Consider the following 25,078-nt stretch of genomic DNA (forward strand, 5'->3'; position numbering starts at 1 on the left):
TATCGCTCTTTTAAAAGTGTTGCCATATTGCACTTGAACTAAATCAGAAAATGTGCATAATAAAAGGTAATTTTATTCCGTATTAATTTGCATTTGTTAACACTCTATTTTCTATTACACAGCGCCAAATATTCCCCTAGCGGTGACTTTTGGAACTAATTTGTTTTTTCGCGGAATCCTTCGTCCCCCGTCTTCTTTAATCTTCCTACAAAATGTGACGTCATTCTCGCAAATAGATCGCGCTACAGAACACTGTGAGCACTGTCAGTTTAATTATGGCCACCCGGTATTATCCAATTTTTAGGAAGATATCTTAATTCATACATTCCGATGTGATTCATCCATTCGTGCGAAACTCGTGAATTTAACTTTCAGAAGATATACAGTGGCTCATATTTGTTTATTGGCCCTTGTATGTTTGAAATTTATTTACATAAACCTTGCACTAATTATTGAAATATAGATTTCAATTGTTTTCTAATATATTATTTTTATCTGTTTTAAGCTGTATTTATATTGTTTTATAAGACAAATATCATCAAAATATTCCCTGTAATAAAATAATTTGTTCAAAAACTGTTAATCAAAAAAAAAAAAAAAAAATTCGGACATTCCAAAATTTTTGTTGAGATGTGTTGGTAGACAAAATTTCTTGTTATAATTTATTCTTCTAAACGAAAATACATCATAAAAACTATTGTCTGCAATTGGAAATTTTTGCTTATTTAATAAAATATACGAGGTGTGACACAAAAAAACGAGATTGGTCCAATAAATTATGCTACTTACAGCATCAGTTCTCCGTGACATTATTACCTTCAAAGTAGTTCCCTTCAACACTGACACACTTCTGCATTCGGTGTTGCCATTGCTGGTAATAGTTCTGGAACGAGGTTTATGGAAGGCCCTTCAGCAGATTCTCCGTTTTTGCCTGAACATCTTCAACTGAGGTAAAATGGCTTCTCTTTAAGCAAGATTTAACTTTAGGAAATAAAACAAAGTCGCATGGAGCCAAATCAGGTGAATAAGGAGGATACCCCATCACAGTAATGTTTTTGGTGATTAGAAACTGCTTGACAGATAGCGGCCGCGTGAGCGGGTGCATTGTCTAGGTGCAACAGTCATCCATCACTCCACAACTCTGGCCTTTTTTTTCCTAATTTTTTTCACTAAGTCTGTTTAGTACTTCCGTGTCGTAAGAAGTGTTGATTAACAGTCTGACTATTCCCACTCAATAATTACAATTCCATTAATGTCGAAAAAGATAATTAACATTGCCTTGAATTTTGATTTTAACATGCATGATTTGTCCTTCTTCCCTGAAAACCGCTTATGCCATTCAAACACACGTGCACGAGACAAAGTTTCCTCTCCATATGCCTCAGTTAACATATGAAATGTTTTCGTGGCTGATTTCTTAAATTTCACAAGAAACTTGATGTTGATTCACTGTTAGGTTTTTACATTAGACATTTTTTCCGGCAGAATGCAGTTGAACATGTTCACTCAATGACGCAATACTTTCAACTGCTGTGATCGGTAAGTCGAAACTGGCTGCATGGATAGAGATGTGTGGGATGACGTCACCGAAGCAGTTGTTGTCAACTCGACTCTTTTTTCAAGCTACACACTCTCTTTTTTTTTTTTTTTTTTTTTTTTTTTTGTGTGTGTGTGTGTGTGTGTGTGTGTGTGTTACACCTCGTATTAACAGTTTCAAATCTGAAGTGAACATGGCAAGACACTACAAATTTACGACCAACTCCGTGAGAAATGTAATATTTATATTTATAAAGATGGCAAATGTCTTCGAAATACCAAAATCATCCTTAATGTAAAGCGTTCTGCTACCTTTGATGTAAAAAAACGATACAAACTGTGTGGAACTGTTGAAAATGCACTGAAACACACTCCAAGCTAACGCCACGGAATTCCAGTTTATTCTGTGAAAAATCAAGCAGCGCCTAAAAATTAGTACTGTAAAACGTTCAACAGATTTAAAAAAATGGTTTGCAAGAAAATTTAACCCTGAAGCTTTTTGAAGAATCATTTAAGGCATATGGATACAATGGGAGATCAGAAAGAAGGCTATTATTCATCAACAAGAAAACAAAAAAAATATTTGCAAAAAAATTTAATACATAATTGTGGCTGAGAGATGGCTGAGTGATGATTATGGTTTGGGGAAGGGTGTTTCGGATTGGGGTAAATATATAAATATTCATAATGAGAACCTAAAGGCATGTACAAGAAAACTCGGAATGCGAATACATTAAAGTTCTTTCAGAATAATAATTCTAAACATATATCCCTACATGTTTGCCTTTGGTTATTATACAGTTATCTTGAGGTTATCAAAACTTCTTCATATTCTTTGGACTTAAACTCTACGGACCATATGTAGAGTAAGATTGGAGAAAGAATATGGAAACACGACATTTCTTTGAAAGCTCTAATGAAAGCAATTCCTGCGGTGCGAAGTACAAAATGGAGCATTCTTGCAGGAAAAGAATTTCCTGAATCTATGAAAACGTACATGAAAAAAAGTGAAATTTTAAAGGATATCTAGCAAAATGTTGAATGTCCCGATATTTTATTTTTTATATCTTTTTTTATTAAATATAAACTGTTTATTCAAACCATAAATGGTGTGAGTAACTTTTTTTCAAATCAAGCAGGTTTCATAATCGAAGATGCATAGTACATGCGAAAGAAAAATAAAATGATTTTGGTAATATATAGTAACTGATATTTGCCAATAAAACTGATAAACACAAGTGCTCAAAAACGAATGCGAGCCACTGTAATAAAATGGGATGAAGCATGGAATGATTTCTTTTTCATTGTAAACATAATAATTACCTACATTATCTTACGTGGCTATAAAATTCAATCTTTAGTTATAGTCATATTATACCTATGTTTATAAAAGATTCAAAATGCGACACTGAAACAGGCATATGAAAATGAAAATGATGAAATGGAAACAGTATTAAGAAAGTATTTCCATGTGAAGTAAATGTAATTTTTCTCAGGGTTTATCTATAATATTTAATGCCAAATAAAGCGCTAAATTTATATGATAATTATTTGTTTTAATATAAAATGTCAACATATGTTGACGATTATTTATTTTAATATAAAATGTCAACATATTGAATTTACAAGACAAGATGTTGAAAGGTATTATTATTAAATATATACGTGCGTTTATCTCCGGTATTATTCAATACTGAATTTTAAATTCTGAAACTGTTTGACAGTAAGAAGCCGGAAATATTTAAGCAAAAATTGCATGCTAAATTTACGTATCTATACTTTGCAGGAAAATATTATTCGTATTTCCGGTATACAACTAGTTTACCAGAAAGAAACGATAACACGCCGAACAAGTATTAATTTAGAAGTCAAACAACAAAAATCAGCGTTATATTTTCAAATTTTCACAGGACTAGTTTCGATGGTTTAACCGAGCCAGTATCCTCAGCTGCAAAAGCGCAAATGAACGAGATAAGATATAGTGGTTATATAAGATAAGAAAGACTGGACAGGAGTTAAGCTACTGGTGCCATCTGCTGATGAAACGAGACTGAAACATAATTTCCTTAAAGGCTGAAGGCAAACATGGATTGGAATTAGGGTCGTTAACTAGAACAGAAAGATTTTTTTGAATGTGAAATGCCTCTAGAAAATCCAATTCACCAATGGAACATGTTTTTTGAATGCAAAAAAAAAAAAAATTGAAAATATGATTTTCGGATTAACAATGCTGGGCAACAGAAGACTTCTGTGTTTCCTTTTTTCTAACATATGCCTCATGTTCCTTAACGCGAAATTTTAAGGCTCTCTTAGTTTGACCAATGTAAATTAAACCACACAGACAAGGAATCCTTTAAATACCCCTAGGAATTCATGTCCGGAATGGGGTCCTTGAGTATGGAACTCGGAATTTTATTGATGGGAGAATAAACGACCCGAAAGTTAAATTTCTGTAAGATACGTGCAATTTTATAGCTAATTGATGGAAAGAAGGGAATGACAACAGAATTATTATAATCTCCTAAAACAAGAGAGCCTTTTGGTGAGTTGAGATGAGAAATTTTAACTCTATATTAACTCTAAACTATTACTTAAAAATAAATAGTTTACCCAACTCAACTTACAACAGTAGCATGCCTGATATTTCACTCGTTGTGTTATGCTAAGAAGGCCATCAATCCAGTCATTTTTTGCTCATAAATAGTAAAGACAAATCTGTCTACACTTTTCATATATTTGGTGAATAACCACGTTGCCAAACCTACAAATTATAACAAATTCAACTTGAAGAAACTCTAAGTGTCAACTGCGAATGGACATTCTAAAGAAATTTTTGACCTGCCTTTATCTTTTATAAATTCTTGAAATAATAGTATTTTTACATAATGTGAATAAACTGTTAATCTTTCACAACTAGTTAATCTCTTTCAACGTAAAAGTAAGTTTACAATGGGAAGTGGCTAATGAATTCCTATCCCTTTCGTTTCGAAAGCCCCGAAACGGCGAAAACATCTCATTGAGATAGTTAATGCTATTCATGTTATTAGCGGTGAACTGCGTCGTCGAGAAAGGAAACTTGGTTTCTGATTGCCTATGAAACAATTCATATAAATAAATCAATAATTAAATAAAGTGGTCCTTCGGAAATTAAAACCTTGTAGAGTCAGGGTTTTTGAAGTGGGAAATACGAAAAATGAGCAATGCCCTTGCCAGGACTCGAACCTGGACCTCTCGAATACGCGCTGAGTGTGCTACCTTTACACCACAAAGGGATGCAGAAAGGAGGGAGAAAATACATTATATAGTTCCCCTTTTAAAGGGTGACTGGGGACTAGAGGAGCTAGTCGCCAAGTCCTGGCGGTGAAGAATCATCTACACCACCTTTTTTAGTTCGGGAGCCACTGTAGAAATATTAGGATATTTTTTAATGCATCAGACATGACAAATGAGCTATGCCCTCATCGGGACTCGAGCCTGAACCTCTCGAAGACGCGCCGAGTGTGCTACATTTACACCACGAAGGAATCCAAAAAGGAGAGAGAAAATACCTTATAACCTTCTTAAAAATTTTGGCTTAATGTCATTTTTAAGTAATTTGACAAACTAGTGTCTATTGATTTTCAGTTTTGTGTGTGTGTATATATATATTTCAATAATCTTAAACACTACGTTATATCCTAATTAATTTGAATTAATTAACCCAAAAGAATCAGAATAATCGCACGATTAATACGCATATTCAAAAAATAATTTCATATCCATGACTTCAAGTTAAATATGAGCTTTCAAATTACGATAGTTTTCGTCTCGAAAAAATGTTAGTAAAAACAATTGCAGGTTATCCAGTATCTTGAAAATATTTAAAAATTTATAAAAACTCTAGGAACTGATATATTTGAAAGAAGTTTATATAAGTATTATTCTCATAAAAAGAAGCTTTTAGTTTATAAAGTGGAGAGGACTGGAAAAATCCTTTTAGTTCAAATAGTTGCTAACAGAGAGTGCTTCAAACCATAAAAGTTTTTGGTAAATTACGTTTGTTTGGTTTCAGACAAACGTGTGCAAACGTACCACAAAACTAGTAGTTTTTTTCCTGTATTTTTAGAAGCACATAGTTACTCCCTAGAAGAGAGTAGAAATGTCATCAGCTGAAACGTGTATGCGGATGTATGCAGGAGATTTCGTGGTGAATGGCTTCCATTAAATTTCGCTAAAGAATATGGGTTCAACGTTACTTTCCAAAGTTTAACAACAAACCTTACGGACAAAAATCAATTACTATCATGTCTGGCGAGCGAGCAAAGACTATCTGGTCGTTTTTCAACAAATTATATATGTAATTAAAGTATTCATTATATATGTTGAAAATGCAATATGAAGAGGTGCCTCATCTTGCATGAATGTTGTCATATGAAGGAAATTGCATTTCAATAAACACAATATCGCATTTTCCTGTACCATTTGTAAATAGCATTCTAGGATTCTGCATCTTCTGAGTACGCTTTCCAGCCCACAACTGCAAACAGCTGGTAAAAAAAATAAACCCATAGTAATAACAGACGCAGTAAAGCCACAGAAACACGTGCGAAGCCTAAATGTAGCGAAGCCTAAATGTAGGCATGTGGGTTCTGTTTTGTACAGATTATATAATTATGTGCATTAATTGTTCTGTGCAATGAAAGATGAGTTTCTTCTGTCCAGAGGAAGTTAAGCATCCCTTGTGAACCTTCTGTGACATTTATCAAAGACCACATTGACAACTTCTCGTTTTGTCACAATTGGTGAGATCTGCCGAAATAGTTGCGACTTTTTTATCGGTATAAGTCTTACACAGCATAGATGATGGTCTTTGGTATGCCAATTATTTGCATCATTCTTCGTGTTCTGAGTCCCCCAGCTCCTGGAGTATTACCTCAGTTTTTTATTTGCAAAGCTATAGCGGATGTATGGACTGCTGTGAAAGCGGTTATTTTCTAGAACAAGTAATCCAGCATAGGTGGTTGCATCCTTTTTGGCGAAATGATATAATTACATATAGATCACGACCTTTAAGGTACGTATTCTGAATGGAAAGACTCAATTGACATTGAGAATCTAATTTGACTATTCTGCTGAAATACGCTGAAAAGAAACGATTTTTAACAAAGAAAATCTGTAAAAGCCTAAAGTAGGACGTAATTGGTCCAATTTGTATAAATGTAAATTTTTACAGAATTTATTTTTCATAAATTTGAGAGTACATTGCATTGTGATAACATATTATTAAATTCGATATTTAATATCATGTTTAGAGTACTAGAAAAATGTATCTCAGTAAATAATAGTTAGATTATGAACGTAGTCTATTTTTACATTGATAGATATTAATTTTAGCTAAAAATATGCATTTAAGAGAGTATGATATAGATATCTCGATTTCAAGAAGCAACATTTTTCCACCACAAACTTTATATAACTATTTAATTAACAAAATAGTCTTCCATGTGAAGAAGAGAAATTTCAGTACGTTTTTATAACTAACGAGGTTTTTTTCCGCGTAAGAAGAGAAACTAAGCACTTCGGTTAACTCCTAGGAAGGTTCTTCCAGTTAATCGAACCTAATGATCAGAAAAGGAAGTCTCAAATGTGAGATTTGGGTTGACCCCCGATATTGTTTAATGAATGGAAAACAGGAATTTCCTAGGGAAGGAGAATGGTTCGAAATCTGGTGATGACAAAACAAGCTCCACGTCTAAGATTTTTGTCTCGGTAAAAACTATGACATTTTTCCGAGATATTTAAAATATCGGCCAATTGTTACGTTTGAATAAAATATACCAAAAGCACATACATTCCTTTTTATTCCATCTGGCAAATGCTGGTCGCATCAAAGGCTAAGTCCGGACTGATGGCACAGAGCTCTAGCACATGTGATTATAGAGCTCTAGCAGATTCTCCTAAAATCCTATTCCCTCAAATTTAACATTAATTTAATGCTGAATTTTTCAAAATTATAAGTTATCATGCTTTTTTATACTTATTACTTCAATTATATTTTTAATAATTTCTTAAATTATTACCCATGCAATGATTTAAAATCAAAAAGAAGTTCACAATAATCTATTTGCTAAATAAATATTAATTCTTATATATTTTGTTTCATCACTTGTTCCTAATACTGGAAATCCAGAAGATTACTTCAAGTCTAAGACAAAGAATAATCCTCGACAACAGCAATGCAGTCTAGCGATGATGTATCGCAAAATCCAATAAATAATCCAACATCTTCTTTACAATAAATTGAAAACTTCCATATTGTGATTAGAAGCAGCTAATATCTGGGTATTGATCATGGGCACTGTATAATTCTGGTAAAGAATACACGAAGAAACTAGCATTCTGCATTATTTCTTGAGTAAATAAGAGAAAGCAAAAACAAAATTTTCCTCTATGTATTCTTAAAATAAAATCGAAATCTTTTTATTGCTTCGTTTCGTCCTAATCAGAAAAATGTTTCGAATTGCAGAATCGTCTGGCAAACTGATTGGCCAATTCCCTAGAGGTTTTGAACGAAAGATAAAAGCAATGTATGTTATTACATCATTCAGATCGACTCCTTCTAAGGTAATGTTAGTCATGCATATTTATTAAGGAATAAATTCTTCCACATGTAACAATATTGCTACGCAAACAGTCAAAAATGCGAGTGAAGAAATTACTCTCATCAAATTATGTCATCGAGCAAAAACGTTGCATAATAATGCTATCGTCAGATCGACATTTTATTCCTTCCGTTATAATTTTTTTCATTAACTTTATTTCCCTATTCTATACATTTAATACGTTATTAGCTCTACGTATTAATGTCACGAAAAATGAGTTGATATTTTAATTTTGACATCACGTCTGATCAAAAGAGAAAGCTCTTGCTAACATGCTGGCAGAAAATATTTAACTTATGTCTTATAGCGTTCAAAATGAGTCTAAATATTCGTATTAATTTGTTTATAATTTGGTTTTTAATAATTTATTTACAAAATGTATTTTACGAAGCCATTGTGGTAATCGTTGTAGATTTCACGGGATTCTAGTTGCCCATATTGAATCAAATGTTCTCATGCTATTCATCACGAAATTTCTACAGACATATTACAGAGTAAAACTTCTACTACAGAAAATAAAATACGAATGAAAAAAAAAAATCTGAAATGTTTCAGATTTTAAATTACGTCCAAAGGGGCGTTTTTTAACATTTTTTGTGTTACCTTTCTTTATTAAATATCATGTTCCTCGCACTTAAACCATAAGATCCAGTGCAACAGCAATATCGCAAAATAGTTTTAAAACGAGCATATCTTTAGAATTTCCGATACAGAGACTCACGCGCTGGAGATAAAAATGTTTTTTCTGCACAACGTTGCCATTGCTCGCTTTGAAATCCTTGAGTTTGTTAATCAAAAATTCGTCAAAGTTTTAAAAAATAGGAAATCGATCATAAAACAAATTTCAAATTTGGTCTTCCACATGCTCATATTCGTTGGAGGATTACGTTATTCAAAATTCGATGACTCTATGTACCGTTGTTTTATCACAATACGAGAAATATACATACATTTATGCAGATTTTTCATTATTTAATTTCTTCAAATATAATGCAGGACTCTAACATTTTGTGGCAACAGTTTGAAAAGTGAACCGACATTTCTGAGTCCGACGCAAAATGCCAAAACGAAACTAATAGTCCTTCGGGATTCAAATCCCTTTGGACTAATAAGTAGAAAACAAAAGGATAAAATTAACTATAATTGCTACTCATCTGCGGATCCGGGGGATAAAATCGATTTAATCCAAAAGTTCTGGTTTGGAGGTCTTTAGATGGCGATCCGTCAAAACCGAAAGCTACTCTCATGGCCTGATTTAGCGAAGTCCAAATGTCAGTTCGATATGTTAAACAGCAGGACCATCTGCTTTATATTTGAAACCCCTGTTCGAATGTTGGAAAAGGCATGGATATTTGTAAATACACAATGCTTGGAGGCACAGGGAAATTAAAAGTCCGTCGAGCAGAACATTCCCTCGATAAGTTCGGGTAACGAAAAGCGGGAAATGATACCTGATTCCATTCCCTAGAGTGTTCTCGATCAAAACTGGAACGAAATTCTGTAAAGTTGTAATATCGCTTATAAAATTCCCAATGCCCGAGACAGCAGCAGGCGCTTTCTTTCTCTCGATCATGAAAAATTCGTGAACATTATAGAATTTGGACAAATCAAGAGAATAATAACAACAAGATATTTTACACTTATTGGATATTGTGTTTATTTATTCAATATTTTACTTAATTTTGAATTTGCAGCCATTCAGTGTGTGCGTGCTTATTTCACACATTACATTTGTATAACTTTTAATTTTGGTCAACTAAAGAGAATATCATCTTAGTTCTTTTTTTTTTTTTTTTTTTTTTTTTTTTTTTTCAGGCTGTTTGCTACTGTTTATCTTGGGCTATAGTGTTATTTGTCGCAAAAGCATTTCACATTCTCTTATTCTTCAGACCTAGTTAATAGGTTTCAAACCGATAGGAGCAACAATATTATAGTGCATCACAGTAAAACACACTAAAGATGCCGTTAACATTTCGATGCCCTTCAGCAAAGCCATTTCTGTTCAGAATTATCATAAGCGTTTTTTCAAGAAATTAGTATTACGAAAGAAGACTATGACGCATGTGATTAATAATAATGAAGATTCGCTATAATCCACATATAAACACTTATAAATGCAGGCAAGTAAAAAAAGTAACTTTTTTCATTACGGTTACCAACAGATTAGGTAAATAAGAAAAGAAATCTAAATTCATCAATTCCTTTTTTCGTCAGCTCTCTTCAGCCACTGGTACTACAATTTCAAGGCAGACCGTGTACAGACGCTTAGGGCAGATTGGTCTATATGCTCGTAGACCTGTCAGATGCGTTCCACTTACTGCAACTCACTGTCGCCTGCGGTTAGCCTGGAGTAGAGAGCATACATTGTGGTCACCGCAACAGTGGGCTTGTGTGATGTTTTCCGACAAGTCCAGGTTTAGCTTGCAGTCTGATTCTCGCTAGACTTTCATAAGGAGAGCTCCAGGGACCCGTTACCACCAAGAAAACATCATTCAATCGGAGGATATCACCCGTATGGACTGTCCAGCATTCTCACCGGACTTGAATCCAGTAGAGCATGTGTGGGACATACTTGGCCGACGAGTTGCAGCCCGTCAACCTCCTTCTACATGTCTACCTTAACTTCGGAGAGCATTGCTTTTTGAGTGGTGTAATATCCCCCAAGATCAGATCGATAATTTGATACTCAGCATGCCTAGGCATTGTACGGACTGTATTGCATCTCTGGGAGACATACAATGTACAGGGTGATCAGCAAATAAGCCCTGATTTCAAAATTAAATATATCTACAACAAAGATCGATAGAATTATGCGGTAAACTGTACGTTTATTAGCAAAACTGTAAAAATGGTGTACAAAAGTTTAGATGGCGCTCTAATCGCAATGACTTATCAATAGCCTTTAAAATGTGCTTCGAAGTCGAAAGTAATCAATACAAGTGTTGGCTAGTAAAAAGAGGCTAGCGTAGAAAGTGAAATAAAGCCTTCAAGGTGTATTTTGGTTCTGGAATTTCACCGATTAGAACATAGTCCTACGGCAACACGCCGCAGTTTTCAAAACCGATTTAATGTTCCAGTTGGACCCGATGCGAAAACCATTCGCATGCCTTTCGCGAAATTTGAATGGACTGGCAGCGTGGCTGATGATCGAAAGGCAAATGTTGGGGCTAAGCAAACTATAGTCACTCCTGAAAATGCAGCCAAAGTTTCTGGATTTGTTCAGCAAAATCCTAGAAAAAGTATCCGACGGATTGCATCAGAGACAGGTTTGAAGAACACGAGCACACAAAAAAATATTTAAAAGTAGTCTACGGCTGTTTCCATACAAAATCCAAAGTCATCAAGCCATACCCATGAAAGCTGTGCAACAAAGGGTTGACTTTGCGAATCAGATTTTAACAATGATCGACAACGACAGATTTGATATGAGCTGCCTCTGGTTCACAGATGAGGCACATTTTCATTTGAATGGAATCGTTAATAAACAAAACTGGAGATTTTGGGGTACCGAAAATCCTCATTTGTGTGAAGAAAAAGCACTGCATTCGCCTAAAGTTATGGCATGGGCTGCGGTATGTGCCAGAGGCATTATCGGACCCTTTTTCGTGCGAGAAACGATAACTAACTGAACGTTACGTTACAATTTTGGAACAATTTGTCAGAACTCAACTAGCGTTGGAGGATCGACCAGGTATCGACTGGTTCCTGCAAGATGGGACTCGACCACATCGAACAAATAAATTTTTCACTTTCTTCATGAATACTTTGGGAATAGAGTAATTGCGTTAGATTATCCTCAATTTACTGACACAGGAATAGCTTGGCCTCCATATTCTCCCGATCTGAGTCCTTGTGACTTCTTTCTGTGGAGCACATTGAAAGACGCTGTCTATCGAAACAATCCTGCTACTCTAGATGATCTTGAATCGTTGATTGGTGTTGCAAGTGATTCCATTTCCGTCGAGACATTGCAAGACGTGATGTCAAATTTCATTGTTCATTTACGCCACCTCATTGTTTCGAATGGTGAACATTTTGAAAAAATTGTATTTTGATTGCAAAGGCTGTTTCACTTTATTATTTTAATTAATTTTTTTACTCCTTTCAGAGAAAGAGTTTTCAGTGCAGAGCGCCATCTGTTAACGATTTTTATAACTAAATTTTCTAAACTTTTGTACACTATTTTTACAGTTTTGCTAATAAATGTTCAGTTTACCGCATAATTCTATCGATTTTTGTTGTAGAGATATTTAATTTTGAAATCAGGGCTTATTCGCTGATCACTCTGTATTAACAATCATATCAACCATGTAATATTGGTTTTTTGTAAATAGGTTTTTTTTTTTGTAATTTGCTCCAGGGAGAAAAAATCGGTAATATTTTTAATAATATCAAACATATAGCATCTGTTTTTGCTCTTTACCTTTTGTTTAATAAATAAGCTTTACAAATAAGTCAAATTTGTTTTGCTTCTAACTCCTCCTTTGCCTGATTTTGCATTATCCTTAATTTATGGACATGAGTGTAGAATACTTACTCGGTCATCTTCCCTGATCGAAATAGGAGTAAGCGCTGCTAGCTATGCCATATCGATTGGCCCAGGTTCGAATCCTGGAAAAGGCTTAGATGTTAAGTGTATGTTGCCATGTGTGTACGGCATGGAGATACTTGAAATACAAGCGATCTGTAAGTCCTCTCAGGGAAAGGTTTGGGAGACTCTAGGCTCTGTCTCCCAAGTCCATCACATCAAGAACATCATAAAAAATTAAATTACTTAAATTAATTAAAAATACTGGAAGGTATAAAATCAGTCGACCTAAGTGGTACACCGTGGGAAGGCGTTCTCGGTGATGAGATGGCTAAGTGATTGATGAGCGTTTGCCATTTCCAATGAATGTATTAACTTGCAAGTGATCGGCCATTTGAACCAACAACATATCTTTCGTAGCGTGTCAATAGAAATGAAATTGTTCTCAGGCTCGTGTTACGCTGCTAACAATGGGAAATTTTTTTTAACCAAATTTAAGAAAGAAATTTATATGAACTGAACTTAATTCAACTGAACTCTTCAATTCTATATATTTTCATTTTTATTATTTCATTTATTCTTTAAAATTCTGTAATTTTCCCAATATTATGTTTTATGAGCATCCCACGCTTTTATGTTTCGTCATATACAGTGTGATTCTAAACTGGTTTTACAAATTAAGGGGGTGATGGTATTCATCCAGATGAACAATAATTACCATAGAACATAGGATCGCATTCCACTCAGAACAGAAAACAGGAATATTAGAATTCCGACCTGAACTTATAACAGTGTTGGGAGAGCGAATGAACGAGACCAAAAGTTGCACAATCAGTTTAGTGAAAAACTCACAGAGAGTGCACAAAACGGATAAAACCAAAAACTTAGCATTCGAGTGTTAAATCGAGCTGAGACTTTGATAAACACTCAATGTACATTTTTAGTCGGCAAGGTCTCAACCTCGCAAGAGATTGCAACAAGTTAATTATCTAATCAAGGGCTGAATATTATCAACTAACTCCAACTTCTGCTGTATGCCGAGATTAACATAAAAGTTCATCCATCCTGTGTTCCGGCTGTCAGAACTTCGTGTCCCACAGAACGGCGCTTCAAGTAGAATGAGCACAGCACAGTAAGTGCAGTAGGACAGGACAGAAGATGGCGAAGGAGAAAAAAACTGCTACCTTGATACTTGATTATCAAGGTAGCAGTTTTTTCCCTTAATAGATAATCTGCCTTAATAATTTAGATAATTAGCTTGTTGCAATCGTTTCCGAGGTTGAGACCTTACCAACCGAAGATGTGCATTTGAGTGTTTGTTATCAAAGTTTGAGCTTGAATTAACACTTGAACGCCAAGTTTTCGGTTTTATCCGTTTAGCGCACTCACTGTGAGTTTTTCACTAAACTCACTGTGCAACTTTTGGTCTCGTTCATTCGCTGTCCCAACACTTGTAAGTTCAGGTCGGAATTCTAATATTCCTCTTTTCTGCCTGTCAGAGTGAAATGCGACCCTATGTTCTTTGGTAATTATTGCTCATCTAGATGAGTACTATCATTCCTCTTAATTTGTAAAAACAATTTAGAATCACCACGTATAATCACGAAATATTCATATAGAAAAAGAAAGTTTTATTTTTAACCTTTTAGTAAATTTAACTAAAATCATGTAACTTTAAAGTTCTTTTTACAAAATTTACTGTGTACATTTTAATGCAGAGGAAGAGTAACAATTAATAACGGAGATCTAAACACAGAGAAATAATTCCTTTAATTAACATGATACGTGACTTCTCCTATCATTCAAGCTCTTCGTATCTACCGTACGATGTATTTATTTCCTAGCTGTCCGACGATACATCCAATTTCCTTGTACCTATTTTCTATAATTTTGAGTTTAATAGCTACTATTTTTAAAAACTTTATGGTGATTGCTAACAAACGCGACGGTTAGCGGCAATTTTATGAAAATGGAGAGATCCCTTTGGAAGAGATCAGTAATTCGACAGTTCTGCGACAAACCATGCATATTACAGTCAGGGTTAATAATGTCTTAAACTCAATTGAAACCTGTTTTGGAAAAAGTGGCTTCAATGTAAAAGAAGGTTCAGAAGAATTTCAAGTTATAGATAGTATCTGAGACATCAGTGAGGTAAGACTTTGAAGATTCATTTTTGTAACATGTTCAATTCACAAAACTATTGAGAAAACATGTGTGAAAATTGGCTACGGATTTATATAAAGAAATGCAGAAACTGACAGTCACTGAATTGCTATTTTAGAATTAATTATTGAATTAGTTGATACTTATTATTTTACTTGAAAACCTGAAAATTAATATCATGATTAGCAATACCAAAACCGCCGCATATTAAACTGAGCCACCTTAATCACTCAGAATAGAAGTGATTTTAAACTCCTTGCCTTTCGATTTGAGTTGCAAGAGCGCGCGCCATTAACATCAATAGGTCGGCCACATATGGAGCCATTTGGTGGTTTCGCTTAGCGTTCAAAGTGGAAACAATTTCAACATCAGTTATGTCCAAATACTTTGCACAGTTTACTGAAAGATTTACGTAACCGGCTACCGGTTACAGCACTGCAACCGTTAAAGCTATATTACTGAACTGCTGGTTGTGTTACTGAATTGACAAGCTGAAAGAACTGATTGTTATTTCACCCACAGTAATCAAACTGACAGTTCTATTAACACTTTATTTTTGTGCTTATCTCTGAGCTACGACATGCCTATTAGTTTCGTTGATCAAGCAAGGGAACAAACATTACAATTCTTAGTTTTTAAATGCACTTCGATCATTTGAAAACTACCAGCAAAAGACAAAACCGCGCATTTTTTTTTTTTTTTTTTTTTTTTTTTTTTTTTATGTAAATACATGTGTAAGGGATAACTAATTTCATTTTGCAAGATGTTTGATAAATAATTATTGAACAAGTTTTTTTTATGTAAATACATGTGTAAGGGATAACTAATTTCATTTTGCAAAATGTTTGATAAATAATTATTGAACAAACTGATTATTGAACAAAAAATATTTATTATCTTGAACTGAAATTTATCACAGGTTTAATTTTGCATAATTTAGATTTACACTATTAGCCGTATTGCTATTTGCAAAATGCGAACATCTAGTTTTTTGACAAAAATTTATTGAACGGCATCGTTTATCTTTCTTTCTTTCCATCGGCAGCGAGGCAGCCGGTCCACTGGGTAGTTAGCATATCGGTCAGGTAGCCCGTCACCATCGAGATAGATAAGGCCTGCGCTCTGAAACGAAACTGGCTTGTGACGTCACGGTTAAGGGACCCTCAGCAAACTTTTTGTTGGCTTTTATAAGTTGTAATTTTTTATTCATTATGTTTTAAGAATTGAATTTATGTTTACTTTTGACATCTGAAGCATCATCCCTTGTAATAATTACTAACACTAGTAATATAAAAATTGTCAGCAAAATTTATGATTATTTATTTTAATTGGATATATGAAATAACTGTCCTAAGGGGTTAAAAGCACTTATTTCATTACATAATATGTAGAATATTAAATGCAGAGTAAATTGATTCTTGACAGAGTACTGTGTTCTTAAATTTAAATATCAATGTTTTTTGCAAATCATTAAATATCATTTTATCATGATGAAACTTAAATGCATATATTTAGCTAATATAGCTTCTGTTCACTTTTATATATGTTATTATCATGCAATCAGTTTGTTTAAAATTTGTTATGCAACATAAATCTTTCTGAGAATGACAGAAAAGTTTCTAAAGTAATGTATGTAAGATTCATATTAATGTAATTAAATTGCGAAACTGCAAAATGAAATTTTAAAAATGTACAGTTATTGAAGAAGCAGTAGTAATTGAATTCAAATGTAGATATACTTGTTTTCATTGTATTTCAATTCAATGCAATTTTAAAAACAATTTTTTTAATTATCTTTTAAATTACAATCTTTAATTTGAGTACGTGGCACCACCAAAAGCTATGTAAGTTAAGTTAAAAAAATTGCTTACATTATACAGAAAAGTTTTGAACATAATGTTAGGATTTATATTTTCTTTTCATGTGGATATTAATAGAAAAATTATTTTCAGTACAGAGGTAACGCTTATAGTTAAATAGGTATGATGTAAATATTTGCAAGAAATTTCAGTTTCTAAAAGTTTTTTAAGTATTTCGTATATTTTAAAAATATTTTCAAAAAAATTGTGTATAACTTTATTTAAAAAACTTTTTTCCTGTCTTATTTGGAATTTTAATATTGATAGTCTTCAGAGCTATGTAATAAACATTATCTCAATTTAACTACAGATTCTGTCGAATAATTATGTAGCATTAAGAGGAAAACATTAACTGTAATACAGATTAACATACAATATGTAAGTAAGAAATAATTTTAAGACTAGACTATTTAGTAATTTATTACATTCAGAAAAATTTTCTGACTGATATAAGGCATTTAAATGTTAGTCTAAATATTAAGTAGTCTCTTGCATTCGTTTGATGTTTTATAATCCTGCTACATTAATATGATAAATATAAAAAATATGCAATAATTATAGAATGAGAGATAACATGTGTTCCCACTGGCAAACATTTTGTTAAAGTAGTGGGTGAAACAAAACAATTTGATGCGGTGATGAGAATCAACGAGAGACACAAAAACAGTGTAGAAAAATCAAAGTAAAAATTTTAGCTACTTGAATTTTAAAAAGAATTTTTCTTCAAAGAAATGATTTGCTTTTAAAAGCACCACACCATTCTCAAATAATTTTGTTTTGAAAATAAATACCAACAAAAGAAAATGAAAATATTTCATATTCGTATAAGCTTTGTAAAACATTATATTGCCACTTGTAATTTTGTTTTAGACTGATTTTATAGTATGAGATACCAATTTCATAGAATAGGTTTAGAAAAACGGGTGTTTAGCAAGGAAGCTAAACTGCGCGAAGACCGGTCCCCTAGCAGTGACGTAGTAACTCAGCGCGCAGGCCTTATGTATCTCGATGGTGACGGGTAGCCCCGCTGACGGAAATAACTTAATCAACATAACACACTTATATATACATATTGTGCTCAAGACGAGTGCTGGGGGCAGTGCAAACAAATGCTGGACGAGACGATAGATCGGAGTTTCTATAACTGCTCTTTTAGAGCAATTTATTTGAACTTTTGGTATCTTAATTTCAGCCATTATTATACAAAAAGAGAAATATATTTTCATTTCATTCCAGTCTACATCAAGTGTCATCTATTTTTGGCCTTTTATTTAAATTTTTTACTCAGAGTTTTGCCCATCATTTCGACTACGTGACAATTGTTTCCCAAAATGTATATTCCAAATTTCTAATTCTTTTTTTTGTTTTCAACAAACTTATTTAAAGTTGCCAATTTTATGCCAAGAATTTCCGTGTAGCACCAGATTTTTGGTTCATTAGTTTTTTTTTCCTTTCCAAATCCATACCTTTGATTTTTTATTATTATTGTGGCCTTCTTGATCGGTATCATCATCACTAACCAGTCGCTTATAGCGTTTTCCTGCAGGAAGTAAAATATCTCTGTATAGTATCACTACTTAAAATATTCACTAAATCATTGTTTACGACATTAGCAGAACTTCCATTGCCCTCATCAAAGCTTAATATTCTTTTTGAAGACAGTTTCAATGGCAGCTAATATTTAAAAGAAAATATATATGCACATTCGAACGCGGTCAGGAAAATCAGTAAGTGTTCGTTGCGTGAAGCAAGCCCAAACAATATACCACGTCTCTCACACGTTGTTTGCTTTTGGCTCCATCGACTTACTACGTCTCTCACACGTTGTGTTTACTTTAGGTTCCATCGACTTACCATGTCTCTAACATGACTTCGTAAGGCAAAGGATTAATATTGTATATACATTATTTACAGGTTTACATAAGAAAAGATTTGGTTTTTATAGTTTTTCAAAAATACATTATTTATAAAAACGGTATTCCAGTGTTGTAATGCAAAATATAACTATAAAACAATATAATAAATTAAATTTTTGAACAAATGATGTCTTGAAGATGATACTAAAAAAAAAAAAAAAAAAAGAATTAAGCTGTTAGACATGAACCGAAGCTGCATGAGCTTCTAAAAAGATGTCGGGGCATTCTGCTAAGTCATCTTCATTCTGTATATCACTCGGACTGATTATCATTTTCAAACAAGAACCATCCTCAATGAGGCATAGAACTGCTAGGCTGCAACATCCTCAACGATGCTTAGAACTAGTAGGCAATGAGTGAGACGGCTTGCTGATCCAACCATATTTCGAGGAGACATACAATGAATAGGAGATTAATTGTGCTGAAAATAACTTGCTTCGTCAGAGAAATGATTCATTGACACTTTTATCAATATAACAAGTACCATCATCTTTTTACTTTAATTATAACTAATTAAAGTAAAAAGAACAAACGAAAAAAAGACCTATGTATTCCGTGATAATATTGATATTATCACGAAACCACAGTATTTAAGCAACTTTTTAGCGTACGAACTAGGGATTTTCTTTTAACATATATACCCACTCTGTAACCCGACTCAGTGAGCTCAGGTTTTTTATTTTTATATGTTGATAAATTGCGCACTTTTTGCTTCCAAAATGACTGAATTATGTTATTCCTGTGTTCCAGTTAAGGTTTTTATGCCTTTAGTTAATCTACATGCAATAGTTGTAGAATTAACAACAATTTAAATGGTTAAGTGCGACTAAACCTAACGAGTCCGTCATTTGTTTACATTTCAAACTTAATAGAATAGAGAATTAAGTCAGTTTGTGCACCACCTTCAGTGTCTTTTTGCCAAGTGGGATCAAAAGTAAATTTTCAATTTTTTTTGCACTGAAAAATCTGTCTTCCTGCCAGCTGGGCCGAATTTTTTTTTTTTTTTTTTTTTTTTTTTTTTGGTAGAAGCTGTTTTCTGAATGTAAAAATTGTTTTTTAACTTGGTTTCTATTTATTTATTTTTATTTTTTATTTTATTTTATTCTATTTTGCAATTTTTAATGAAAATATTTAGAGTTTTTATGTATTTTTGCCTTGCCGCGAAGTGAGAATTAAATTAATTGAATGAGAAATATATCTCTAATGAAATTCGAAGAAATAAAGTTTATATGGAATGCAGCAAAAAAATATGCATAATTTAACAGACTGTACAAGAAGTCACATCATGTCCACATCAGTTAGTAAAAAGAAACATTTTGCAAGAACTTTTACGTAAATAATTTATCTAAAATTTCCGACAAGTAGTTAAACGGTAAGTAGTTTCTTATAGTTAGTTAAGCCGTTCTGGTTATATAGTTATAGTTCTGGTTATATAGTTCTATAGTTAGTTAAGCAGTCCTCTGTTCTGGAGCCGGCCCTGTTTAAGAGTAGTGTAGAATGCCAGACATCTGCGCAGTATTCAAGACCGGCCTTGGACTCGTGAGCGAAATAATATATTCCTTTAAACACTGAAAATAGCGAAATCAGCGTAAAAATTTCACAAAAGATGCTTTTTGTTTTCTTAAAAAATTCTGATTGTTCTGAACTCTGGGAATCACCCTATTTTAACCCCTACTTTAAAGACGCTACTGTTTACATTTCTGAAATTAATAACGACTTTAAATATACACATTAAATATACACAAAAGTAAGCGTGCTATTGCTTATGAGGTTGACCTATTTTACTACATTATAAAAACAATCTAATTCAAATTATTTCGGGTAACGATAGAGGAAATAAAAACATATATTTAATTCATTAAAATTTAGATGTTTAGCTTTGTAAGCCATATGATATTAAAATATTCTTCCAAATTTTGATTTTAACTTCAGAAATTTCCAAAATGATTTCCATGGAATCCCAGGAACATAGTTTGAAGAGCACAAGTTTATACTAATTACTAAGACACGATCGCAGAAAACAACAGCTTAAACAAATCAGATTCAAGACCCAAAAGCAGAAATCTCAAAAGTTAATTATGTAAATATGAAATACATAGAAATCTGCTAAATCAGATTTTAGCCAAGAGAAACTGTAAACTTGAACGCTATAATTGTAGAATACACTTGCAGATTAATGGCATTGCAACCAAAAAGAGATTACTTTGTAGCTCAGCAGTAAAGCTGTTGATCTGAATCAGTTTAATTCGGATCAACAGCTGAAACTGAAAATATAAATGATATTTGCGTTTCCTGAATACACTCTTGGATCACTGGTATGGCAATCAAAAATGCATCATTTTGTTGCTCAACAATAAGGTAAGGCCTCATCGGTTTACAATTACAGAGACCAAGATTTAAATATACATAAATAAATATGTTTAAATCAACTTAACTAGAAGTGCAATGTTAATTCTTTCCAGGCAGTTTTGGGGGGAAATTTCATGATAGAAATTATAATACCTGTCACTTAGGAAATATCAGAGATATGGAAATGCTCTGTTGATGTAGAAAGAGACTACATCGAATTGTAAATAGCAAATAAATTAAAATAATGTAAATACTTCTTTCAGTTGTTAACAAAAGCAAGCGAACAGCTTTGGGGGGTTGTGATCAAGCTTCGGGGCTAGATCTTTCTATCACTCGGACCAAGGACCAAGGCGTTTGAATTACGGAGTACCTTTGCAATTAAATGCAATTACCTCCACATCTTCGTTCAGAAAATTGGAATGATTAAGAGAAAGCAGTAGCTAAAGTTTGTGAAAGAAGCAGTTAAGCAAAAAATCAAGATTCGATAAGAGTCCTCTTGTTTGGACACAGGAGGAAAGAGCAAGCATTGATCACAATGGAGGGTGTTTAGCCCCCCGTCGCGAGTCAACTGCTTGTTCTCAGATCACTCGGTGCAGTCTTCGAAGCTCCTAAATTCTGACGCCGGTTGCCTGCTTAATTATATTACAATTTGGTCGTTCCTAAACTTTGCCGCCCGGCGTATTTGCATAGGGTGCACCAGTTCTGGAGCCGGCCCTGTTTAGAATTGATGTTATAATCTGTGATAAGCTCAGCAATAAATAAGCAGTTAGCAGACTAGCACCGAAAGAGCCTTTAATCCAGTTTACGATTTCGGGAAGCTCTAGAAATAGCAATGTTTAGCTATTTCTCAATCCTCTAAAATAGCACAGCATGTTATTTAAAAATCAAAAAATGATTTTATAACCACATATTTGATGATTAACAGGAAAATTAATAACACAAAAATTAATTACTAGTAAAACTATTTTCGGACATTAGAGAAATAAAAAATGAAATCTAACACATTTAAACAATAATAAATCTTTTGAGGACACAAAATTCATTTTTGAAAGAGGGACTTAAAGGGGAAGGGTAGGGGAAAAAATCAAACACAAGTATAAAATGAATAAATGTGTTTTCAGTTAAATAATTTTAAAAAAAACTTTTTATTTTTACTTCAAGAAAATTCTATAATTTGCTGATAAAAAGCGGGGGAAGAGAATTGACATGGCAGGTGGTTAAATTTAAAAATTCGAATTAAATCGATCACAGAGCAGCAGTACACTTTCAAATCTCTTTTCTTTTTACAAATTCATTTACAAGTTCTTTCACACTTATTTCGGACCCAACAAATTCACTTCATTTTCATAAGAATTTTTTTTTTTTGTAAAGGTATGTGTTTTTATCACTCATTAAGAAGTCCAGATATAATTTCGTATGGATCTTAAAACCGACTAAAAAAATTAGTTAAATATGTTTCATATGTTTAAATGATACAATACGGATCTATAACGAAGAATATTTTTGCTTCTTGAAAAGTAAGGATCCAGTTTAAAGTAAGTAAATATATAAAACAAGCAACAACAACCTTGTATTCGGCGTAGATTTTGTAAAATCCCAACCGATTTTGAGTGCCTTCGTCATAAGGGGGAATTTTTTTTTTTTTTCCTGATGAAGGGGGACTTGTTTTGCCCTCAATCATTTGGGATTTTACAAAATCTACGCAGAATACAAGGTTCTTGATTTGCCTGTTTTATTTTCCACGTCGGCATATTGATTTAAGTAAATATATATTATAAAATTTTTAACAATTGTATATATTCTTATATTCTAAAAATAAATTCTTGTACTTTACATTTTTAAAGATTTACTGCATTCTATTTTTAATACCGAGAGCAGAAAACGAAACCAAATTATGTAACAAGAGGGATTTTATATTTGTTTTTTGGTTAGAATATGGTCTTGTACATAAACTTATTTCTACACAGGATTGATAGATGGCGCCATGTGTTTAATAACATTTCGGATGTGAACACAGATTTACTCCGACGAAGCGAAACATACTAATAGAACTAAAAGATTCAGAAAATAATTTAACCTAATAAAATTATTTAATGCAATGCATTCAAATATGATTTCTCATTCTGCTTCTGATGTAGAAACAAATTCGTTGAGCGTAAACTCTTTAACTAAATGGGTAATATGTTATCGGAACCGGATTCAGAAATGTATGTATGTATGCATGTATGAATGCATATATACAACATTTGTACGTGTTTCATGTATGCGTGTATATATGTACGTACGCATGTACACACATATATACACAGACACACGTGCATACATACTTTCTGAATCAGGCCCCGACCGATAACGGAAGAGTACTACTGTTTAATTAGGAAAATTAAAATTCAAATTAAAATAAAACATGTGCTTCATTCGAAATGTAACCATTTAGATTGAATGAAGAGTTGACACATATTAATAATAACAGTACTTAATTCAAAACAAGAAAGAAAACTATGCTACTCGTTTAAAAGTTCTTCATACCAGATCTAGACCATACTTCATTCAAACAATACTGTGTATATGGAAATAAAAAAGTCTGAAATCATTCAACCTAAAAACAGTACAATCGAAAAAACATTTTCTTTTATAAATTAGTTACAGTTCTTAAATTAGAACATAAAGCTGAATATAAAATTAAAGCAAAATAAATCGAGCAAAATAGTACTGGTCAGTGCTATTCCACAGCTATAGAAATCAACATTTTAACTCATACTTATTTTTGATTTTCCTTTATTACTTAAGGTGACTGCATTTTATAGAAATGCTGTTATTTCTACAGCTTATTTGTTCTTAATAATATTTTCTGTAAGTGCTAATGTGTACCTGTGGTGTAGTGGTTATCACATCCGCCTAACACGCGGAAGGTCCCAGGTTCGAGCCCTGGCAGGTACAGTAAATATTTTATTTGCTTTTTAGAGCATTTTATTTAAAAGAACATTATCCATTCATTATTTATTTTATATTTACAAATTATTAGTTTAGGACATGAAAATATATCACTGAATCATAATTCTTTTCCATACAGTACTATAAGAACGTAAATTCCATATAACATAACATAAGAAAGCTTCATTTAGTTTCAAACAAAGGGGTTGCCAAATGGTAATCATAGAAAAAGGGGACTTAAAATGTGACAAGTTTTATTAATATAGATAGATTGGTATGAATAAATTTTATAATTTTTGTTTACATTATTCCAGTTTAAATACATGAGAAACTAAGGAACATTTTGAACAATTGTAAACATTTTTCATGGATGTTACAATGAAATCAATTAATTAGGATATACAGAAACAGACCATGGTCTAGGAACAGAATGTTCAAAATACATAAAAGAAATAAATATGAATATAATACATACAGTTACTAATTAAGTAGGTACAGGAAGATTTGCGTACAGTTACTAATTAAATATAAATACAGGGAAAAAAGAAAAAAGATTTACAATACATAAAATAAATAAATACGAATATTATACATACAGTTACTAATTAAATAGGTACAGGAAAATTTACATACATTACTAATTAAGTAAATACAGAATAAAAAAAAAGGAAATTTGTACCTGCCAGGGCTCGAACCTGGGACCTTCCGCGTGTTAGGCGGATGTGATAACCACTACACCACAGGTACACATGCTAGATTGATCATAATACTTTCAAGTTCAAGCTCTCAAACTATTGAAGTTGTATAAAAATGTTAATTGTAATTGTGGGAAATAATCTGTTCATATTCGAAAGAGTGAATGCATTTTTAATTATGCTATGGAACATCAAATGGTATAGTTAGCAAAAGTGATTCCTAAATAAATACAATATTGACCATATATTTTGAAGATAAGTAACTGAACTTATGCAACGCATTTATAACACTTAAAATTTTATAATTATAGGTTTATTACATGTTATGCCTTCAAAAATTTAAATTAAGCTAATTAAGATACATTTGTTGTTTGAATTCTAAATTAATACGTGTAAGCTATTAAAATTTAAATTACGTGTAAGCTAATAAATTTAATATATTAATAATAATAATTAA

The 25,078-nt window shown here is 32.7% G+C and overlaps 2 non-coding genes across 2 annotated transcripts; one reads left to right on the top strand and one right to left on the bottom strand.

The window, feature by feature from the left end:
- Nucleotides 1–23,859: 23,859 nt before the first annotated feature.
- On the top strand, nucleotides 23,860–23,932 carry TRNAV-AAC (transfer RNA valine (anticodon AAC)). Its single transcript has one exon. It is a non-coding gene; the product is annotated as a tRNA-Val (tRNA).
- Nucleotides 23,933–24,600: 668 nt separating this feature from the next.
- Nucleotides 24,601–24,673, bottom strand: TRNAV-AAC (transfer RNA valine (anticodon AAC)). Its single transcript has one exon. It is a non-coding gene; the product is annotated as a tRNA-Val (tRNA).
- Nucleotides 24,674–25,078: the final 405 nt, after the last annotated feature.

The sequence above is a fragment of the Stegodyphus dumicola genome, chromosome 12, assembly GCF_044657685.1.
Source record: "Stegodyphus dumicola isolate Sdum_Otavi_A_Nest chromosome 12, ASM4465768v1".
NCBI classification, from domain to species: domain Eukaryota; kingdom Metazoa; phylum Arthropoda; class Arachnida; order Araneae; family Eresidae; genus Stegodyphus; species Stegodyphus dumicola.